We start from the raw sequence: 18653 nt of genomic DNA on the forward strand, positions 1-18653 counted from the left end.
TGAATAGCAACGGACCTATGACACTCCCCTGCGGCACACCTGAAATCACTCTTACTTCGGAAGACTTCTCTCCATTGAGAATGACATGCTGCGTCCTGTTATCTAGGAATTCCTCAATCTAATCACACAATTGGTCTGATAGTCCATATGCTCTTACTTTGTTCATTAAACGACTGTGGGGAACTGCTGTGTCGTGCCCGCCTTGGCCAGCACTCTGAGTTCCGATGATGTCGGGATGGCTGCGCCGGCAGCTGACTCAGCGCTGCTCGGTGTGGCTGAGACTGCAGCGACCAACAAGCATCCACTATCCGGCGTCCGAATCTGCGGCCATCGCCTGGGGAGCCAAGACGACTGCCCGTGGTAGCGAGCTGCAGAGTGGCCCGCTGCTGGCTGGCTGCAGACCCCGCGTCGGCCTCAGAGGGTCGAACCACGACCGACCGTGGACTGGGACACTGGCACCACATCTGTTGCTGCGTGTAGCCCAGTGGTGTGATACACCTCGGCATCCAGGAGAGCTGCCACACTTGAATGAATCTCGTTAGAAAACGGCACCTGTTTATATTCGGCTGTGTGCCTCTGTTTTGCCAAGCGCGCCTCTTCGTGACATGTATCTGTAACACTTAGGTTGGCCAGTGGCCCTCTTCTGCCTGTGACTTGCGCCATGGAAACTGCAGTGTGCGCCCTCTACTACAGTTCTACTCCCCTGTGGCCTCTGTTTGCCTTTACAACTGCTGGTACGTGTAACTTGCTGCAATCTGGCCCACACCTGGCAGTAACTTGTGTTCCAAATGTCGCACAAAACTAACTTTCCCTATCCTAAACGGTGGTGCCGCTACATAACAAAGATCTAATAACGTGGAATGCTGCCAGTGAAAAATCCTTCAGGTATGCCTATCTTCCAGCGAAACGAAAATGTAGTGACAATAAAAAGTTTGTGACAGACAAGCACTTCAACCAAATTTCCTCCCTTCCGCATGCAGTCGCCTTAAACATTAGGTTATCTGACAAGGCCTTCAAGCCTGACCCAGACTTCATTCTTCCTGATGTTCAGCGAATTGGATAGTTTTGCACTGACATTCCATGTCATTGCGACTTAACCGATTTCATCCACACAGATCCATTCATTTCGTTTCAGCTATTGTAGTTCGTTTGATATACACTGGTGAGCCAAAACATAATGAACGCCTGCAAAATAACGTGGTAGTCCATATTTCAAAAGCAATACAGCATAGTATGTGTGCGCCATGGATTCCAAAAATCATTGTTAGGGTTCTGGGGGTATATAGCGCCAGAAGTCTACCTGCAGGTCACACAATTCCCGTAAATGCCAGTGGCTTTTGTGTTTGAAGCTGACGCCCGAAACGTCGGTTTCAGAACAAGCGAATTTGGTGACCAAGACATGAGCGTGAGTTGACTACCACGCTCTTAGAGCCATTACAGCATGATTCTTGGCTTTCAACACGAATAATTAACACGCTGCAAGATATCATGGCCATTGGCGAGACATCATGCAGGGAGGGATGCAACTGGTCCGCAGTAATGTTCACGTTGCGCAGTGACCGTCTTCTTCTTCGTGCTTGCCTGCGCGGCTTGCTTGCTTGTTTGGTGCCCATTCACTAGTATGGCACTGTATCTTTATCTATAGTTCTCCCCTACTGGGTGCTCTGTTTGAATCTGTTTGAGAATGTCGTTGTGTCATTACTGCTAACGGCGCTGAGTTTTAATTATTGCCGATACACAAGTGCAAGCAACGGATAACGCGACAGACACCCAAAACCAATGCACTAAGTAACGGGTACGGAAACCACTAGCACTATTCAGGCCTACGCTTATAATTCTACTGGATTTTCTAGAGGGGGGAAGGCTACTAGATTTGGCACTATTTAACAAAGCAATGATGGGGTTCTTACTCTTTTATAATTTTTAATCTGAGCTTGATAACAATCAACTGGGATACGAGAGGTAATTGTCTGAAAACCCCAACACTGACTTCACATGACTGAAAGTTTATTAGACATTAAGATGGCATAATTCAACATAATCTGGAATCACTGGTCCACACTATTATCGGTGCTGACAAATACTGAAATTGTAAGTAGGCTGTTTATGTTCTCTATGTAAGTAGGCTGTTTATGTTCTCTATGTAAGTAGGCTGTTTATGTTCTCTATGTAAGTAGGCTGTTTAGATTTTTATTGGCAACGTTACGTAGCGCTCTGTATGAAAATCACTGGCTGTGCTGTGTGCAGTCTGTGGCTAGTTTGCATTGTTGTCTGCCATTGTAGTGTTAGCCAGCGGCAGCTGGATGTGAACAGCGCGTAACGTTGCACAGTTGGAGGTGAGCCGCCAGCAGTGGTGGATGTGAGGAGAGAGATGGCAGAGTTTTGTAATTTGTCATGAACTGATATATATATTATGACTATTAAGGTAAATACATTGTTTGTTCTCTATTAATATCTTTCATTTGCTAACTATCCCTATCAGTAGTTAGTGCCTTCAGTAGTTTGAATCTTTTATTTAGCTGGCAGTAGTGGCGCTCGCTGTATTGCAGTAGTTCCAGTAACGAAGATTTTTGTGAGGTAAGTGATTTCTGAAAGGTATAGGTTAATGTTACTCAGGGCCATTCCTTTGCAGGGATCTTTGATAGTCAGATTGCGTTGCGCTAAAAACATATTGTGTGTCAGTTTAAGCACAGTCTTGTATAAATTGTTCTAAGGGGACGTTACAAAATATCTAATTGGTCATGTACCATCAACCTATGAATTGTCGCACTATAGGGAGGCCAAAGGGATTTCATTATCACAAATCAGGACGCAGCCCTTCCAAGCGCCGACACGCCGAAAACATTGCGAAGCACTACGCAGAACGCCGCTGCTACACAAGTTAATGCCAAAGTGTGACAGCACGGAGCTGGGAAGCTACCCAAAGAGATGCCTGAGCTTATGAGACGAACAAAGTGGGGTCGTTGATTCGTGAACTGTATCTGCTGTGACGTATGCATTTCCTGTCGTACCACCTTCCAGACGGAGCGTCTCCACACTGCGTCCTCTGCTGATCACGTAACAGACCCCAAGGCACGCCACCGGTCGAATTGCCACGTTCCTATTGTCTGAAGGCCAACCTCCACCCTCTACACTCCTAGAACCGATCTTTCTGAAGTATCTCAAGCAATCTCTGCGTTTAGCTTCCCTAGTTTCTTTACTGACAATTTTTTAAACAGCTCCTGACCACTCTAAGACCAGAACATTCACACAACATGCCCTCACACCTACTGCAAAGGTACGGAGAGGATGAGGAAGTGTGACACATTGAAAAAGTAATCGAAATAAAGCACTTAGGTGCCTTTTTTGTGTCCATTAGTTGGTTATTGACTTAACAAGTGAGTATCATGTGGTAAAGCTGCAATCTGCTAGGGTGGCCGAGCGGTTCTAGGCGCTACAGTCTGGAAACGCGCGACCACTGCCTCGGGCATGAATGTGTGTGATGTCGTTAGGTTAGTTAGGTTTAAGTAGTTCTAAGTTCTAGGGAACTGATGACCTTAGAAGTTAATTCCCATAGAGCTCAGCGCCATTTGAATCATTTGCAATCTGCTGATCAACTTCTGACGTCCCTCAACTGGGATTTATTCAACCGAGGCACGATTTAAGTTGCTAAAGCGTACTCCCAGTACCGCTTCATCGTAGTCCACTGCTGTAATAGTGTTTTCGATTACTACCACAGGTCCCATAGCGTTACACTGGTTTACACTCTTGGTGCTGTGCACGTTTCGAAACCCTGTTCCCCTGGATGACGGTGTACCTGGACACAAACAAAGACCTGATGTAAGGAACGCGTTTTCATTAACCCATGATCTGATATCTATGATCCCGTGCCCACTGCAGTCGTAGCTGATGATATCGTTGGGACAATTTGGGAACACGTAGAGGGCGTCTGCCGCTGAAATGTGTGTTCGGCAATGTTCGAGTGAGACGCGCTACCGAGCTCCTGCGCTTGTACCAGTAATGTACTCTGCCGTCAGATCTGCTACGTGTAGCCTCCCACCTGCACGTTCTGTGAAAAGGCCTAGGCGTTCAACAGCTTGTCACCATGTAACGCCAGAAATGCGTATCCTCCTATTTCCATCTATTGTACTATAATTTTTTTTCCTTATTTTGTTACCTGAAGATATGACACTTCTGTGTCTTTATATATTGTAATTGTTTTACTATTTGAATATACATATATTTATGCATTTATGTCGATGTATAATTGGTTTGTTTTGTAAATATTATTTGTATTTTTACGCTGGGTCTGGCCTAGGGAAAACTATGGTATCGAACGGTTACACCGATAGGTCGTGTGGAGAACCAAAGTGTTTAGGATCTTTGGTAGTGTTAACTCTGCCGCGTGGAGCGCAGGCAGAAGAGGGTCTGGCTGGAGTAGGGCGGTGGAGCAGGTGTGTTGTGTGACGCTTCCGCGAGTTGCCGCGCTTTCGGGGTTGGGCAGCATGTAATTGCGCTCGACTTGCTGTGATAGTTTATGACACGGTGTCGCGGACGGGAAGCATTAGCTGGCGCACATCAAGACCCCGTTTCGCCTGGTGACTGTGTCGAGAAGAAGGCGCGCCAACATCCAGCTTCTGCAACAGCGACGGCCGACAATGAGTGACTGTCGCCACCTCCCCGATCGACGACAGCAAACCTTCAATCAACCAACAAGGAAGACTAAAAGCACATAAAGTTTTAGAACTGTATGGCAGACCTCAGCTTTTCAAACTTTTAAAATTGTTGCATCACAAAATTACAGCAACTTAGCATGAACCTTTGTTGCTCATTGCCCCAATTGCATTACCAAGCAGGGTCCCTTCCTTTTCTGGAATGAACCCGAGTGTCGTTGAAATTCAAAAGCCAGCATTAAAGTAATATCATTCCATTTCACTGCTTTAATTTCAAAGTTCAGTTAAAGTATTCATAGCTGGCTACAATACTTAGATTATACAAGCACAAATTAAGAGTGCGAGTTTTGTTACCATATTTTAGCTTACCTGTGACTGCAGCTCAGCTCGGTACGTACTAAATTTTACTAATGTTAGTTGTTCAGAATCATTTAATTCTAGTTCAAAGTTAAATCTCTGATTTCTAAATTGCGTAGATTCAAGTAGCTTTGAAATTATTGTTGAGGTAGCCCACGACTAACCTTATTTTATTGAATTTCGTAGTGCTTCAGAATCAAAGTTCACTATTAATTTCAGTCATTAAATTAACTTTCAATTTTCGGTTTTATTAATTCTTTTGCTGAATTAAGTCATAGTGTATCGAAATTTTATTACTTCTGACAAACATTCAGTTTTCACACAATACATGTCAACCTTCAGTTGCCACGCTTTTAGTGCTAATTATATGTGCAATAACCTTTCTTTTTCAGTTATTATAGTAATTATCCATAGGACTGGCGACCGTAATTTTCCCCAAATCTCAAATATCTAATTAGCGCCAATTAATTGTTAACGTAACGGCCGCACATTTACTTTCTTTATTAACTTTACCCCTTTTCAAAATTAATTTCCACCAGTTTCATTTGCATTTTTCCTTTCAATTTAGATGTAACCTTTCCTCCCTCTTTACCGACAGGTTAACTTCGGTGACGATTGCTTTTCCCAAATTTCCATTAGGTACACGCGGTTTAATTTTTCACTGTCATCAAGATCGATAAGTGAGGGGGAGGTTACAACCACATCGTGTCATCTCCGAACTTCAACACCACTTTTCACAGTTGTTCACGACAGTAAGACGCGACAAGCGACCAACTTGTACCCTGGCCCTTTTTAAAAGTCAAGTCGATTTTCCCATTTATGGTCCCTACTGTCACAATAACTTATCCTCATCTACCTCTGATTCACTTACGCAGAAAGTTCAAAAATTCGGTGCCCAAGATATAACGTCGGAGTCAATGACAAATTTATTTCGTTAAGCAGCCAGGTGTCGGAAATACACATTGAGTGCAGAGTATCCAGGAGGTTACTGGAAGAACTGAGAACACAAAATGCTAAATATATTTCAATCCTGTATCATTATAATCATTGTTAACAATGAATGTCTAAAATGAGTACTGTTAACTTCAGCACAGGGGCGGTATCAATGTAGCAGGGCTTTGTGTGTTCAACGAAAAGTGTCTGTCGCGGACTGTGCGTGTGTTTGTGTGTGTGTGTTTGTGTATGTGTGTGTGACAACTTCAAGAATTCTTGCAAGTAATTTCTCTTCTGAGATCACATGGGTAGAATACACTTCAGTTTCTCTGCCTCGTGATGACTGGGTGTTGTGTGATGTCCTTAGGTTAGTTAGGTTTAAGTAGTTCCAAGTTCTAGGGGACTGATGACCATAGCTGTTAAGTCCCATTGTGCTCAGAGCCATTTTAACCATTTTTGAACAATTCAGTTTTTATTTAGCCTGACAGATAGAGATGACCAGTGGGAGGTTCGGGATCGTGGAGAACATGTGTGGCGACCGTCAAGCCGACAATTACAAAACTGCACATCACAGGCAGGTACAATTCTGGCAACTACTTCCATCTCTGTATCCATTGGGGTCTCATACACAAGCGGTTTTAGATATCCCCATAGAAAATAATCAAGGGGACTCAGGTCAGGTGAGCCGGCCTCTGTGGCCGAGCGGTTCTAGGCGCTTCAGTCCGGAACCGCGCTGCTACTACGGTCGCTGGTTCGAATCCTTCCACGGGAATGGAAGTGTGTGATGTCCTTAGGTTAGACAGGTTTAATTAGTTCTAAGTCTAGGGGACTGATGACTTGAGATGTTAAGTCGCATAGTGCTTAGAGCCATTTGAATCATCTGAAGACCCTCTGATAGTAGTGTTCTGAAATAACAGGCGGAAACCTCAGCAACAATGAAAGTTTGAGACAAGACTGGAAGCGTGCTGAGGTAGCATAACGGTTAGGGCGAGTGGCGGCAGAAAGCAGGGAGCGACGGTTAGACTCCCGATCAGATATAGATTCTCATACATCGCAGAACTCGTCTTGTCATATGGTTTCATGTCTTGGAAAATGGCTGTTTAGGACTATTCGGACATCACAATTCTTAACTGTCCTCAAAATCCCTCAGCTGTGAAATGTACTGAACGTGCTGCGACGATATCGATCGTTGCCTTTCCTGGAAGAATCTTCTTCCAATATTTGTAGCAAGCTCACTCGACAGCGCCCTTCTTGAAAAAGCAAAGGACTATCAACAAATCCTTAGTCACTCCAGTTCCCCTACTGCAGTGGTGAAGGTAGTAGCGGTTATTCATAATGAACGATGTATTGAATGAAGGTACAAAGACGTCATACACCTAGATTTGATATTAGCAAAATTTAAGCTCTTAGTTTAACACTAAATCATACGTCACTAAGACTAGCCAATCGCCTGAAAGGGAACTGCAGAATTAGTCCAATTTTGTAATAGTAATTATTTGAAAAACTGCGTAGGCGCAGTGAGTTTATTGCAGCTGCATCAGCATCGACAGAGATTTCAATTTTTGTTCTGCCGTCCATATCTTGCATTTTTGGAGTGTCTCAAATCCTTTACGGTGAATCACGAAATGGTTCCTTCGAAGCATCCACAGTTGAATTTCTCTCCCCTCCTCATCCCAATTATCGTTTTATCCGATCTTACACTGCATCTGTAACGATCTCGTCGTTGACAGAACGATTAAACTCAATTTGAATTCTATTTTTAAATCTCTTCTTTCCCATTTTCATATGACCGCGGGTGGAATATTAAGACTTTGTAGAAGATACGGATTTAGTGAACAGCTAGAATATTGGTCTGTTCTTTGAAGTGTGGCGTCATTTCTCAAGTATTTTTATTGGTATTTTTTTGCTGTGCTGTCGTTCGTATTCGTTACCAATATGTCGTATAGGCACTTGTGGGTGGAAACTTGTACTGAGGCGACAGGAGTCATGGGACACCTCCTAGTATCATGTCGGACCTCCTTTTGCCCGGGCAGTGCAGCAGCTCGACGTGGTATAGCTCACCAAGTCGTTGGAAGTCCGCTGCAAAAACAATGAGCCTTCCTGCCTTTATACCCCTCCATAATAACGAAAGTGTTGTCGGTGCACGACTTCGTACACGAACTAACCTCTCGACTACGTCTCATGACTGTTCTATGGGATTCATGTCGGCCAGTTTGAGGCGCCAAATCATTAGCTCGAACTGTCCAGAATGTTCTTCAAACCACTCGCGAACTGTTCTGAGCCACTGACATAGCGCACTGTCATCCACAAAAATTCCATCATTGTTTGGGAACATGACGTCCGTGAATGGCTGCAAATGTTCTCCAAGTAGCCAAACACAGCCATTTCCAATCAATGAATTGTACAGTTGGACCAGAAGACCCAGTGCTCTCATTACAAACACAGCCCACACCATTATGGAGCGACCACCAGCTTGCACAGTGATTTGTTGACAACTTAGGTCCACTGCTTCGTGTGGTTTCCTCCACACTCTAACCCTACCATCAGCTCTTACCAACTGAAATGGGGCTCATCCGAACAGGTCACGGTTTTCCAGTCGTCTAACCGATATGGTCACGAGTCCGGCAGAGGCGGTGCAGGCGATATTGCGCTGTTAGCAAAGACACTCGCGTCGGTCGTCTGTTGCCACAGCCAATTAACGCCGGACTTCGCCACACTGTACTAATGGATACAGTTGTCGTACGTCCACCATTGATTTCTGCCATTAGTACGCGCAGTGCTGATGTCTCTTAGCACTGACAACTCTACGCAAACGCTGCTGATCTCGGTCGTTAAGTGAAGGCGTTGTCCGTGGTGAGAGGTAATACCTGAAATTTGGTATTCTCGAGACACTCTTAACACTGTGGATCTCGGAATTGTTGAATTCCCTGACGATTTCCGAAATGGAATGCCCAGTATGCCTGTCTCCAATTACCATTCCGCGTTTACAGTCTGTTAATTCCCGTAATCACGCCGGAGTACAAGTGAGAAGTACGCCAAGGCACTGCACTTTTATACCTCGTGTTCGCGATGCTACCGTAGGATGTGTCTGTGCGTATCGCTATCCCATGACTTCCGTTATTTAGCGTAAGCCCCTGCTAAAAGCTGTGTTTACCCGCAGTGGTTTTATAGTTTCAAGTTTCTAATATATTTCAAGGTATTAATAACTAAACGTATATATAATCATACATACATACATTCCATTAGTTTGTCTGTATGTATACTGTTCTTGTATTGTTAGCAACGTCATTCATTAGTCGTCGCTCGGGACCCGCTTCTCCATCTTGTTAGTGACGTCGTCGGTTCGTCGGGGTGACATAGCGTTGCTTACTTACCCCAATAGAAAGTGACTGAATGAAGTGGAAAGATGTTGAAGTGTCGGCAGAAGTGCCAACACTGTTTTGTTTGAGGAGACCGAAATGCACGCTAAGCTCACGCAGACTGGCGTGAGGTCTGAAACGGGATACGTAATGAATGCTATAAAGAAAAGTACGTAGCTTCTGGAATACTTAACTTTAATCCACATATTTAGAACATCGCTCTTGATGATACAGTAATAGAATCTCAATATAAATTGAATACGGCGCCTTGCTAGGTCGTAGCAAATGTAGCTTAAGGCTATGCTAACTGTCGTCTCGGCAAATGAGAGCGTAATTCTCAGTGAACCATGGCTAGCAACGTCGGCTGTACAACTGGGGCGAGTGGCGCTCGGTCTGCAATTACTGACAGTGGCGACACGCGGGTCCGTCGTATACTAGCGGACCGCGGCCGATTTAAAAGCTACCACCTAGCAAGTGTGGTGTCTGGCAGTGACACCACAGATGTAGTTGTCTTTTGTATAAGACACAATTCCCAAAACCAGAGTGACTTGTGTTTGGATCGCTGCGATACGTAAGACAAGCGAACTACACTACTGGCCATTAAAATTGCTACACAACGAAGATGACGTGCTACAGACGCGAAATTTATCCGACAGGAAGAAGACGCTGTGATATGCAAATGATTAGCTTTTCGGAGCATTCACACAAGGTTGGCGCCGGTGGTGACACCTACAACGTGCTGATACGAGGAAAGTTTCCAACCGATTTCTCATACACAAACAACAGTTGACCGGCGTTGCCTGGTGAAACGTTGTTCTGATGCCTCGTGTAAGGACGAGAAATGCGTACCATCACGTTTCTGACTTTGATAAAGGTCGGATTGTAGCCTACAGTGATTGCGGTTTATCGTATCGCAACATTGCTGCTCGCGCTGGTCGAGATCCTATGACTGATAGCAGAATATGGAATCGGTGGGTTCAGGAGGGTAACACGGAACGCCGTGCTGGATCCCAACGGCCTCGTATCACTAGCAGTCGAGGTGACAGGCATCTTATCCGCATAGCTGTAACGGATCGCCGGCCGAAGTGGCCGCGCGGTTCTGGCGCTGCAGTCTGGAACCGCGAGACCGCTACGGACGCAGGTTCGAATCCTGCCTCGGGCATGGATGTGTGTGATGTCCTTAGGTTAGTTAGGTTTAACTAGTTCTAAGTTCTAGGGGACTAATGACCTCAGCAGTTGAGTCCCATAGTGCTCAGAGCCATTTGAACCATTTTTTTGTAACGGATCGTGGAGCCACGTCACGATCCCTGAGTCAACAGATGGGGACGTTTGCAAGACAACAACCATCAGCAGGAACAGTTCGACGACGTTTGCAGCAGCATGGACTATCAGCTCGGAGACCATGGCTGCGGTGGCCCTTGACGCTGCATCACAGACAAGACGTTTGCGATGGTGTACTCGACGACGAACTTGGGTGCACGAATGGCAAAACTTCATTTTTTCGGATTAATGCAGGTTGTGTTTACAGCATCATGATGGTCGCATCCATGTTTGGCGACATGGCGGTGAACGCACATCGGAAGCGTGTATTCGTCACCCGGCATGGTGGTATGGGGTGCCACTGGTTAAACGTCTCGGTCACCTCTTGTTCGCATTGACGGCACTTTGGACAGTGGACGTTACATTTCAGATGTGTTACGACCCGTGGCTCTACCCTTCATTCGATCCCTGCCAAACCCTACATTTCAGCAGGATAATGCACGACCGCATGATGCAGGTCCTGTATGGGCCTTTCGGGATACAGAAATTGTTCGACTGCTGTCCTGGCCAGCACATTCTCCATATCTCTCACCAACTGAAAAACATCTGGTCAATGGTGGGCTCGTCACAATACGCCAGTGACTAGTCTTGATGAACTGTGGTATCGTGTTGAAGCTGCATGGCCAGCTGTACCTTACACGCCATCCAAGCTCTGTTTGACTCAATGCCCAGGCGTATCAAGGCCACACAGAGGTGGTTGTTCTGGATACTGACTTCTCAGGAGCTATGCACCCAAATTGCGTGAAAATGTAATCACATGTCAGTTCTAGTATAATTGTCCAATTAATACCCGTTTATCATGTGCATTTCTTCTTGGTGTAGCAGTTTTAATGGCCAGTGGTGTACATTTCCTGTGGTAAGCGATTACAGAGCTCCCAGTTACTTATTCCATTAATGCAGTCCCGCAGACACCCCTTCTACGCGTTTCCCTCAGCCGGTCTCGTACAATTGCTTCCGTAACGTCATTATCTCGGCACATCTGCCACCCTTCCATCCCTGAGCAAATAGCCCGGCAATGGAGCTCCGGCACGAGAAATATTGACGCCGACCCGATTTGCGCGCGAATAGCCGGGCGCGATCGGGCGGGGCACGAACAATCGCCGGCCGGAAAGCGGGGCCGCCGAGGTGATAGCGAGGCGAGGGGGCGTGGCCGGGCGCGGCCGTTAGCCAGCTGCGGACAGAGTTAAAGACGGCGGCGGCGGCGGCGGCGCGCCACTTTAGAAAACACGGCCGCGCCGGCCGCGCCGGCTCACTGCGCCCGAATGGCGCGCCGCCCGCTGGCGCCAGCTTTGTCTCGCGACTTGTTAAATTATTCCGCGGCGTGCGCCCGTGGTGCGCGCGCGCCCGCGCGGATGCGCGCCTAACGCGCCGCGCCGGCCCGCGCCCGGGGCACGCGCCCCAGCCCCCAGCCCCCAGTCCCCCAGTCCACAGTCCACAGCCCCCAGCCCCCAGCCCCCAGTCCTCTGCCCTGCGGACGCCGGCGGGAGGCCGCAGCCGTCCGCTGTGTGTCCCCACACAGCCTGCCGCCGCCTCTCTGTAACCCACCTCTGCAACTGCTCCACGCTCCCTAACGTACCAGTCCGCGTCACCCTTACCGCTCAGCACCGCCTGTCGACTAAAATCTGCGCCTGTCGCGGTCGCCATCCGAAATGAAATCCCATGACGACGCAGGGACCGCTCACATTCGCAGGGAAACTCAGTCCAGTATGCCAGAATGAGATTTTCACTCTGCAGCGGAGTGTGCGCTGATATGAAACTTCCCCGAGTTCGAGTCTCGGTCGGGCACACAGTTTTAATCTGCCAGGAAGTTTCAGTCCAATATGGTTCAACCAATCGCTACCCTTCTGGTGCGTTTGGAACCGACACTCCACGACGTAAAAGTCAACGGCTGCCTCACTGGCTGATTGGAAAATTGTAATTCTGTCACGGCCGGCCGCAGAGGCCAAGCGGTTCTAGGAGCTACAGTCTGGAACCGCGCGACCGCTGCGGTCGCAGGTTCGAGTTCTGCCTCGGGCATGCATGTGTGTGATGTCATTACGTTAGTTAGGTTTAAGTAGTACTAAGTTCTAGGGGACTGATGACCTCAGATGTTAAGTCCATAGTGTGGTGCCACCGCCAGACATCACACTTGCTAGGTGGTAGCTTTAAATCGGCCGCGGTCCATTAGTACATGTCGGACCCGCGTGTCGCCACTGTCAGTAATTGCATACCGAGCGCCACCACACCGCAGGTCTAGAGACACGTACTAGCACTCGCCCCAGTTGTACGGACGACTTTGCTAGCGACTACACTGACGAAGCCTTTCTCTCATTTGCCGAGAGATAGTTAGAATAGCCTTCAGCTAAGTCCATGGCTACGACCTAGCAAGGCGCCATTAACCATACTAGAGAGAGTCTCACTTGTATCATCAAGAATGTTGTATACAAATGATGGATTAAAGTTAAGTATTCCAGCAGCTACGTACTTTTCTTTATAGCATTCATTACGTATCCTGTTTCAGACTTAACGCCAGCCGGCGTGAGTTGACGCGAGCCCTTTCGGTTTCCTCGCCTTGTGTCTAGACTGTCTTGTCTAGACACAACACATAGTGCTCAGAACCATCTGTTTCACAGAGGAAGACTGCACTGTAGTTCCTTCTCTAGATTGTCACACAGATGACAAAATGGTAGATATCGAAATAGACAACAGAGGGATAGAGAAACAATTAAAATCGCTCAAAAGAGGAAAAGCCGCTGGACCTGATGGGATACCAGTTCGATAGTACACAGAGTACGCGAAGGAACTTGCCCCCTTTCTTGCAGCGGTGTATCGTAGGTCTCTAGAAGAGCGTAGCGTTCCAAAGGATTCGAAAAGGGCACAGGTCATCCCCGTTTTCAAGAAGGGGCGTCGAACAGATGTGCAGAACTATAGATCTATATCTCTAACGTCGATCAGTTGTAGAATTTTGGAACACGTATTATGTTCGAGTATAATGACTTTTCTGGAGACTAGAAATCTACTCTGTAGGAATCAGCATGGGTTTCGAAAAAGACGATCGTGTGAAACCCAGCTCGCGCTATTCGTCCACGAGACTCAGAGGGCCATAGACACGGGTTCCCAGGTGGATGCCGTGTTTCTTGACTTCCGAAAGGCGTTCGATACAGTTCCCCACAGTCATTTAATGAACAAAGTATGAGCATATGGACTATCAGACCAATTGTGTGACTGGATTGAAGAGTTCCTAGATAACAGAACGCAGCATGTCATTCTCAATGGAGAGAAGTCTTCCGAAGTAAGAGTGATTTCAGGTGTGCCGCAGGGGAGTGTCATAGGACCGTTGCTATTCACAATATACATAAACGACCTTGTGGATGACATCGGAAGTTCACTGAGGCTTTTTGCAGATGATGCTGTGGTGTATCGAGAGGTTGTAACAATGGAAAATTGTACTGAAATGCAGGAGGATCTGCAGCGAATTGACGCATGGTGCAGGGAATGGCAATTGAATCTCAATGTCGACAAGTGTAATGTACTGGGGATACATAGAAAGATAGATCCCTTATCATTTAGCTGCAAAATAGCAGGTCAGCAACTGGAAGCAGTGAATTCCATAAATTATCTGGGAGTACGCATTAGTAGTGATTTAAAATGGAATGATCATATAATGTTGATCGTCGGTAAAGCAGATGCCAGACTGAGATTCATTGGAAGAATCCTAAGGAAATGCAATCCGAAAACAAAGGAAGTAGGTTACAGTATGCTTATTCGCCCACTGCTTGAATACTGCTCAGCATTGTGGGATCCGTACCAAACAGGGTTGATAGAAGAGATAGAGGAGATCCAACGGAGAGCAGCGCGCTTCGTTACAGGATCATTTAGTAATCGCGAAAGCGTTACGGAGATGATAGATAAACTCCAGTGGAAGACTCTGCAGGAGAGACGCTCAGTAGCTCGGTACGGGCTTTTGTCAAAGTTTCGAGAACATACCTTCGCCGAAGAGTCAAGCAGTATATTGCTCCCTCCTACGTATATCTCGCGAAGAGACCATGAGGATAAAATCAGAGAGATTAGAGCCCTCACAGAAGCATACCGACAATCCTTCTTTCCACGCACAATACGAGACTGGAATAGGAGGGAGAACCGATAGAGGTACTCAAGGTACCCTCCGCCACACACCGTCAGGTGGCTTGCGGAGTACGGATGTAGATGTAGATGTAGAATCATTTTGAGCCAATACTGTCACGGTTACCAATCGTGACAATCAGAGGCCACTCGATTAATGAATGGACCACTCAGATTAAAGAAATACGAGGATCACTACAAAACAAATGCACACTATTTTTGTAAAAATACAGTTTTCATTCTGCATGTGTGAAAGTCTTATAGTGTGTAGATACATCCTTCTCGCTTGTTTTCAAACTTAGTTCAACCTATTCCCGTGAGTGGCGCTGTCACAGCATGTCTTCAAGATGGCTGCTACACGTGCTGTCATAGAATTCCTGTGCCGTGAAAACGAGACAGTGGGAAACATCCACAAGAGGTTGAAAAGGTGTATCGAGACGCTGCTGCCGATCGCAGTACAGTTAGTCGGTGGGCAAGCAGGTTACGTGATGAAAGCGGGCATGGCAATTTTGATGACTGTCCTCGCAGCGGCAGGCCTCGTACTGCACACACTCCAGACAATGTGCAGAGAGTTAACGAATTGGTGACTGCTGACAGACGCATCACAGTGAACGAATTGTCACACTACGTTGGGATAGGGGAAGGAAGTGTTTGCAGAATACTGAAAGTGTTGGCGTTAAAAAAAGTTTGTGCTGGGTGGGTTCTCAGGACGTTGGCAGTGGCTCACAAAGAAACAAGAAAAACGGTTTGCAGCGAACTTTTGGAACAGTACGAGAATGGTGGAGATGAATTTCTTGGAAGAATTGTGACAGGTGATCAAACATGGCTCCATCGTTTTTCACCAGAGATCAATGGAGTGGCATCATGCAAATTCACCCAAGAAAAAAAATTTCAAAACCACACCTTCTACTGGAAAAGTTGGCTACGGTGTTTTTCGATTCCGAAGGACTCTTGCTTGTGGACATCGTGCCAAATGGAACCACCATAAATTCTAATGCGTATGTGACGACACTGAAGGAACCACGCTCGACTGAGTCGTGTTCGACCACAACGGCAAAAGCTGGACGTTTTGTTGTTGCACGACAATGCACGGCTACATGTCAGTCAAAAAACCATGGAAGCGATCACAAAACTCGGATGGACAATACTGAAACACGCGCCTTACAATCCTTACCTGGCTGCATGTGACTATCATCTCTTTCGGAAACTGAAAGACTCTCTTCGTGGAACAAGGTTTGATGATGATGACTCCCTTGTGCACGCTGCCAAACACTTGCTCCAACAGATTGGTCCAGAATTTTACTGTGCGGGTATACAGGCGCTGGTTCCAAGATGGCGTAAGGCAGTTGAGAGGGATGGAAATCATGTGGAGAAATGAAACCTAAAGGATGTATCTACACACTGTAAAACTTTCAGACATATAGAATAAAAGATGGATTTAAAAAAAAAAATAGTGTGCCTTTCTTTTGGAGTGACCCTCGTATTTCAGTCCGCTGCCATCTCTCTGGAGCACCCACAAGTGCTCAGAGTTCCACAAACGCACATATCAACAGCTCCCTCAAAACTCACCTTTGCCTGTCGACCAAGATAAATTCCTGTCATGGTCGCTAACCACAAAGAAATCGCATGACGACACAAAAACCTCTCGTATCTTCAGAAAAATTCAGTGCGATTTGCTCTGTCCTTGTGTTCCTGTCATGGTCGCCAACCGTAATGGAATTGCATGACGACCGAGGGACTACTCACATCCATAGGAACATTCGGTCCAACTTGGTTCATCTGGTACGTCCAGAAACGGTGCACAAGAATATTCAGGTCAAGAACAGTTTCGCCGCACTGTATTGGTTCATGCGCAAACTCTAATACTCTCGCAGTTAACAATTGCAGTGCCATCACTTTACAACCTAGGGGTCGCTCACTTTCGTGAAATACTTTAGTCCAGTTTCGTTCAGCCTGCTACTACCTGTACGGGGCGTCCCAAAGTGTTCAGGACCCGTACAAGTCAACACCAGCCTCACTGTCCTCGATTGCCTGACGAGGAGACTCTAGTCCCCTCATGGTCGCCATGATATTTTTCACAGATCCATCTTACGTAATAGCTACCGCTTCATGTGAGGCCCCTAACTACATATACATCTACATCCCGGTGTGTGGAGGAGGGTACTTCGTGTACAACTTCCATTTCCCCATCCCCATTTCCCACTCCGGTTATGAATGGTGCTTGGGAAGAACGACTGTGGGTAATGCTTTGCATGATTCTCCCTAATTTTAAGCTCATGGTTTGTTCGCTACATTTATGTAACATATTGACGAACTTCAAATGGTTCAAATGGCTCTGAGCACTATGGGACTCAACGTCTTAGGTCATAAGTCCCCTAGAACTTAAAACCACTTAAACCTAACTAACCTAAGGACATCACACACACCCATGCCCGAGGCAGGATTCGAACCTGCGACCGCAGCAGTCCCGCGGTTCCGGACTGCAGCGCCAGAACCGCACGGCCACCGCGGCCGGCTCAGATGTTAGACATAAATAATTAACGTAAATAATTACTTCCGTCGAGCATGCTTCATTATTTTTTTTTACATGAGCATTTTAAGTTTAGCTTTAGTGTTAGTAATACTGATGCTTAAAAGTTGATGGAAATGCTTTAAGTGTAAGTCCCGATCACATAGCGCACTTAATATTTTTTCATTTGAAGGAACATTTCCTCGCCAATGTAAATGCTAACGAAGTTAGTAAACGTGATAGCCGCAAACGTTTGTAGTTCGAGTGCTCTGTCAGATTGGGGTAAAATATAATTGTAAAGTTATTATTAGCCGAGTATTTCAATGCATCATTCGCCTGTAGCTCAGTTACCTCATTCTGTATGTTTCCTGGAGCTCTGAGACCATTTTCAGTACTTCAAAATGATTTTGGAAGAAACAGATCTCACCTGCGTAGTTGGAAAGTTCAACAAACTTTACTTTCAAATTGTCTTCAATTAATTCTATCGACTGAGCACTACTTTTTTCTTTAATCTGTCCAGAAATAATTGTGTAAGATCTGGTAAAAAAAAAAGCTAGCTCCAGTAGCACCCCATGTAAGGCCTTGTAGAACTCTCCAACAGTGTTCACTTGGTGCACCGCCAAGTGTTGTTCCGTTTCGTTTCATACATTTCCTAACTGCTTACTATGCAGTTGTTGGGCACCAACTTCATAATGCGTATCAAGAAAGCTATTTTATCAGTAATAGCCAATGACTTACAAAGTTTTAGTGAACAATACTGAAATAATGTTTTGTAACGAATATAATTCAGACAGGCCTTAAAACATAACAATATACTTGAGTTATTGTACAATGTGACTTGTGTAATTACACATCTTTAACTGTCAGAATTCGACACATGTCACCAGCCACATCTCCCTCTTCGTCCTGTGGTATTTTACGAGGGCAGTTCAATAAGTAATGCAACACATTTTTTTCTCGGCCAATTTTGGTTGAAAAAACCGGAAATTTCTTGTGGAATATTTTCAAACATTCCTGCTTCGTCTCGTATAGTTTCATTGACTTCCGACAGGTGGCAGCGCTGTTCGGAGCTGTTAAAATGACGTCTGTAACGGATATGCGTTGCAAACAACGGGCAGTGATCGAGTTTCTTTTGGCGGAAAACCAGGGCATCTCAGATATTCATAGGCGCTTGCAGAATGTCTACGGTGATCTGGCAGTGGACAAAAGCACGGTGAGTCGTTGGGCAAAGCGTGTGTCATCATCGCCGCAAGGTGAAGCAAGACTGTCTGATCTCCCGCGTGCGGGCCGGCCGTGCACAGCTGTGACTCCTGCAATGGCGGAGCGTCCGAACACACTCGTTCGAGATGATCGACAGATCACCATCAAACAACTCAGTGGTCAACTTGACATCTCTGTTGGTAGTGCTGTCACAATTGTTCA

This window comes from Schistocerca cancellata, chromosome 8 (genome assembly GCF_023864275.1).
Source record: "Schistocerca cancellata isolate TAMUIC-IGC-003103 chromosome 8, iqSchCanc2.1, whole genome shotgun sequence".
NCBI classification, from domain to species: Eukaryota; Metazoa; Arthropoda; class Insecta; order Orthoptera; family Acrididae; genus Schistocerca; species Schistocerca cancellata.